General features: G+C 46.4%; 1 pseudogene; it reads left to right on the top strand.

Moving 5' to 3' along the window:
* The first annotated feature begins 3,137 nt into the window (after positions 1 to 3,137).
* On the top strand, positions 3,138 to 4,649 carry LOC145982343 (large subunit ribosomal RNA; annotated as a pseudogene).
* The last annotated feature ends 1,226 nt before the right edge of the window (positions 4,650 to 5,875 follow it).

The following is a 5,875-nucleotide window of genomic DNA, read 5'->3' as shown; positions in this document are numbered from 1 at the left end:
CAGAAAATGCTCTGATGTCTGTAAGGGAAATTAGATTATGTGTATCAATTAAATGGAGTTATATATATGTGTTTGTTGGCTTTATGTTAAGTGTTATATTTTATATTATGTTACGTCTATATATGTATTGTACTCAAGAGGAATTAAATAAAGGTAATGTGCAACAATAATGGGCGAACCGTAATACGAGCAACTGCCGTCCCAGTTTATCTCAGAGGCACTGGGACATTGCGCATACCCTCGAATGTATGCGGGTGGAGGTTTGGATACATTCGGGGGTTCCCCCATTATTGTCCCTGTCTACCCTCATGCGGAGCAAAGGAGGACACACCTGAGCACAAAACTTTCTTCTGCCCAGCGGCTGAGGAGGATGTAAAAAAACTACGCATGGAACTACCAACTTTCAATACAAAATTGCTACTTTGCCCACAGCAAATAGAAAATCTAACAAAATTAACCAATCTGGTATCATTAGTGGAAATGAACCGATTTAATAATCAAGTCAACCCATCCCACGCCCCTGACACACAAACGAACACAAGTCCTAGGAGAGGAAAGGAAAGATTCCAGCCACCTAGATCAAGAGATGGAGTAGCCTCCTCAAACACCTCAACCCAACTACATGATTCCAGCTCATCGCAGGATGAGGAAGCACCAGCAGGAGCTTCCAGAACAAGATTCTACATGGTATCAACAGGACGTAAGGAGGCTGCAGAAAGAAGACGAATTCGGCCGATTCGGATGCAAGGGGAATCACATAAAGAATATATGAAGAGAGTGGTGGACTCCAGAACCAATTAAAAAGTGTAAACTACATTTAAACCTATTCCCTAAATTCAAATTAAACTAAATAGAATTAAATTATTTTTCAATTATAATTATTAACTGGTATACCAGTTAAAAGAGCGCCGGCACTCCGGTGTTTCTATCTTCTAACTTTTTAACTATCATTTAAACTTTAAACCCTAAAACATATAATCAAAACTCCCAAATGTAAATTATTATACCTCATAGCAGCATCAATTTGTATGTGGAGAATTTTAATCACTTTATTATTGTTAACCCCTAAATAAACTTATTGTTAATTGAATTATATATATATATATTTTTTTTTTTCTCTCTCTCTTTTTTTTTTAAAATAAATCCTAATTTTAATTTAATTATTTAACCCCATGTATTTAAGGCTAAAGTGTATTCATTTTGGTCTAGTTTATTTTCTTTGGTTTTATTACTAGTTAAATGTTCAAGGTCAAACTTAATTCTAAATGCAACGAGCTAGTAAATTACATATAATCTGTGTAGCTTTCATCTCTACCTGGTAGGGAGCTGGGAACAGTCGCCGGGGACAGGAACACCTAGCCTCTGGGGTGAGCAATTCCCTACATAGTCCTCAACTAGTAAAAGGTCTTCAACCATTGCGGTCGGTCCCTGGCGGCTTGTCCTAGATCCAATTCCATTTTACTTAGATTCCGGTACTTCGGAATCCGATACTAAGCCGACGCAAACAATGTAATTAATGAGAAACAATTTTAAAAAAATAATAATAATAATAATAATAAAGTAAAAAAAAAAAATAATAAAAAACAAAATAAACATGAAACCAATTCTAGAATTGTACATTAGTTTAAAAAAAACAAAATACACTGGCTTTGTATTGTATTTTCAATTGTTAATTTATAGTCTTCAATATATTAAATGGTGAAATGCTCTTTGTTTTTTGTATTGTCTTATATATGTTTTATGTATGTATTTAATGTAAATTTTTCAACAAATAAAGAGGTAGTACAACAATATCGGGGGAACCGTAAAACGATCAACTGCCGTCCCAGTTTATATCAGAGGCACTGGGACAAGCGCATACCCCTGAATGTATGCGGGTGGAGGTTAGGATACATTCGGGGGTCCCCCCAATATTGTTTGTCCCTGTCTACCGGAGGCGCCAAGGAGAAGCGAAAGGGAAAGAACGAAAACTCGAAGAGTAAGTCCTACCCCCGAGCAGGAAGAAGGGACCGAAGAGATAGAGGCACCGCCAACAGCTGCAAGAAGAAGATTTTTTGTGGTATCAACCGGAAGACAGGAGGCCGCAGCAAGAAGAAGAATTCGTCCAGTTCGAATGCCGGGGGAGAGACATAAAGAGTATTTAGCAAGAGTGGCGGCCGCCAGGATGAATGAATAAATAAATAGATTTATGACGTGCTGGAACTCCAGCACAAGTGATAGCGGCATTCCGATATCATATTCCAAATTGCCGAAATTTAAACCGTAAAATATAAATAATTTAAATAATTTAGATGCTAAAATTATTTAATATTCAAATAATCAAAATATTCATCATGTAGTGGAAATAATAACCATATCTGTTAATAACAAATACTACAAAGTAGCTTGGTATCATAGAATATAATTTGTCCTTGTCTTACTAATAAAAGCTGTTATTAAATAATTATTAATAGTAAATATCTCTTATCTCTTCGTATTGATTTTTTGTATCATTATTATAGCATATTAACTTAGAGATCAGAGTGTAGTCATTTTGATCAAATTATCCAACATTTCCTTACATATTATGTAATTATCGTGAAGTCTGAGACTGAAGAAACTGGAGTAACCTTGGAGGTGCGGGACAAACCGACAGGGATGGGAAGACCCAGCCTCTGGGGTGAGCAATCTCCCAAACGTTTAAAATACCAAAGGTCCTCAACCAATTGCGATCTTGTCCCTGGCGGTTTCGTCCTGTAACAAGGACCAATTATTTCATAGATCTCATAGATCCCGGGAATCCGGAATCCGGATCTCAGAAAATGCTCTGATGTCTGTAAGGGAAATTAGATTATGTGTATCAATTAAATGGAGTTATATATATGTGTTTGTTGGCTTTATGTTAAGTGTTATATTTTATATTATGTTACGTCTATATATGTATTGTACTCAAGAGGAATTAAATAAAGGTAATGTGCAACAATAATGGGCGAACCGTAATACGAGCAACTGCCGTCCCAGTTTATCTCAGAGGCACTGGGACATTGCGCATACCCTCGAATGTATGCGGGTGGAGGTTTGGATACATTCGGGGGTTCCCCCATTATTGTCCCATTATTGTCCCTGTCTACTAAAAACTATACAAACAAATTTTCAGTAAAATATTAAGCAGGTAACAAATAAATTTTTCTGCTGTGTATTGTATCTTGAGGTATTAGACTAATTTTGTATCAATATATGCTTTATGTTAGTTAATTATTGTATGTAATCATATATATATATATGTTTGGATGTTTATTATGTATGTAACAACAACTTAACAATAAAGGTATGGCACAACAATATAGGGGGAACCGTAATACGAAAAACTGCCGTCCCAGTTTATATCAGAGGCACTGGGACATAGCGCATGCCCTCGAAAGTATGCGGGTGGAGGTTTGGATACTTTCGGGGGTTCCCCCCATATTGTCTGTCCCTACCTACTGTCTAGCGAAACCACAGCCAAGGGAACGGGCTTGGAGAATGTCAGCGGGGAAAGAAGACCCTGTTGAGCTTGACTCTAGTCTGCCGCTGTCGGGAGACGTGACGAGGTGTAGCATAAGTGGGAGGGCTCCTTCGGGTGCCCGCCGGTGAAATACCACTACTCTCACGGTTTCCCGACTCACCCGGTTGGGCGGGACGCGGGCGTCGGGGCTCCGGCCTCGTCGCACGCCGTTCACGAACCAAGGCCCCACCGGCCGGCCGTGCCTCGCGTGCGGACCGGCCAAGGGGCCGACCCGATCCGGGGACAACGGCAGGCGGGGAGTTCGTCTGGGGCGGAACATCTGTCAAAGGATAACGCAGGTGTCCTAAGGGCGGCTCACCGAGGCCAGAAACCTCGGGTAGAGCGAAAGGGCAAAAGCCGCCCTGATCCGCACCCTCAGTACGGGTGGGACCCGGGAAACCGGGGCCTATCGATCCTCCCCGTCCGAAGGATCTTCGGCGGGAGGTGACAGAAAAGTTACCACAGGGATAACTGGCTCGTGGCCGCCAAGCGTTCATAGCGACGCGGCTTTTTGATCCTTCGATGTCGGCTCTTCTTACCGTGGGGACGCAGCGCTCCCCGAGCGTATGATTGTTCACCAACCAACAAGGAACGTGAGCTGGGTTTAGACCGTCGCGAGACAGGTTAGTTTTATCCTCCCGGCGTTCGGAACGCGGCCAAGGTAATCCCGGTCGGTACGAGAGGAACCCCAGGTTCGGACCAATGGTACCGCCGCGCCGGTTCGATCGAACCTCGGTGCGAAGCTACGTCCGACGGCTGAAGCCTGAACGCCTCTAAGGCCGAAGCCGTGCCCGGAGCTGCGTGACCGTGGGTCCCTGCACTCTGAAAGGCAGAACCACCAACGCTGGACCCCTTCGCCGGGGACCGGTAAGGCGGGGAGCCACCAACCACCCCCCAACCCGGGGGGTGAGGCTCCCCGCGAGTAGTGCCATCGAGACTCCGCCCACTTGCCCCACTGACCGAGGTCTTTGGGATTCTAGATGGGGATTCACGGGGTAATCAAGCACTCGGAAGTTGGGACCCTTGAACCACTCGTAGACGACTTGAGTATCTGGCGGGGCGTCGTGAGCGGTGAAGCCTCCGTACGGTGGCGACCCGTTGAAAGGCAGCCCTCGCTTGCAGGTTCGTGCTGTCGGCTGCACGGCACCTGAAAAGCAGACTCCAACTTTCAGGAGCACATCACCGGCGCGGGGGAGCGAAGAGAGCTCTCCCTTCTCCGGCTCGGCGGTCCCAACGTTTGGTTGGAGATCGGCGAGCATTCGGAGGCGCTTCGGTTGGTCGGCTTGGTGCTGTCCATTCCTCGGATGTGACTCTACACGGCGGTGGACACTTAGGAAGGCCTTCTGGGCCTTCCCATGGGGGTCACCCTTACTAATAAGGGCGATCCCCAAGCCATCGGCCTGCATGCGGCCGATGGGGCTTCCGGCATGTGGCGGATAGCCGGACTTGGGGTTTGTGGGTAACAGATTGCGTTGTACCTATAACCCAGCCGCCCAAATGCTTAAGACTCTAGTCGGCACGTGTGTGCCTCCTTGAATGGAGCCTTCGAGGACGGGACCTATATAATAGGAGCTTGAGTTGGCTACATTCAAGTATGTGCCAAATGAGGGTCCAACTTTGGTAGGGTGACGTGGAAGTAAGCGTTCCTCATTATTCCGTGCCGCCGAGGGGCCCTTGGTAGGTGGTACGATGGATGCTGTAGGTGGCCCAAAAATCCTCACCTTCTTTGCGAAAGGCCACTCGCGGAGAGGTTTGGTTCTGTCATCCCTATCGTCGTTGGAACCAGATTTGAACACTTGCTGAAATTGAGAGAATCCGCACTCTCGCAAGAAAGACCGATGCCTGCCAAGCATCTTAAACGAATGCAGTTGGCCGATCAAGGTGAGCCACTGCAAGCAAGATGGGTACTTGCTAAGAACAGATCCGCGCGGAGTTCGTGATGTCGGTTTCACGGCACCCGGCGGTTTCTGTCTGTGTCTTTAAGGATGCCCCCTCGGGGGCATTCGCTGGGAGTCCAGACCCCGGCCGGGGGAGGACTCCCTAACCGGCGGCCGGCACCCACGTGCCGGCCAGCGGGGCTTCCGGCATATGGCGGATAGCTGGACTTGGGGTTTTTGGGTCCGTGTACGGCACGGGACCCTACAACCCAGCCGACCAAAAGACTGACAACCCAGGTTAACCTGGGAGTGCAGAAAGGCATGGAGAATGTCAGCGGCGGGGAAGGAAGACCCTGTTGAGCTTGACTCTAGCCTGCCGCTGTCGGGAGACGTGACGAGGTGTAGCATAAGTGGGAGGGCTCATTCGGGTGCCCGCCGGTGAAATACCACCAATCCCGACGGTCCGCTCTTGCTG

Source organism: Lepisma saccharinum, unplaced genomic scaffold (assembly GCF_977018435.1).
Source record: "Lepisma saccharinum unplaced genomic scaffold, izLepSacc3.1 HAP1_SCAFFOLD_129, whole genome shotgun sequence".
Classification (NCBI taxonomy): Eukaryota; Metazoa; Arthropoda; class Insecta; order Zygentoma; family Lepismatidae; genus Lepisma; species Lepisma saccharinum.
The sequence above is the reverse complement of the archived record's forward strand: the minus strand, read 5'-3'. Positions and strand labels throughout refer to the sequence as shown.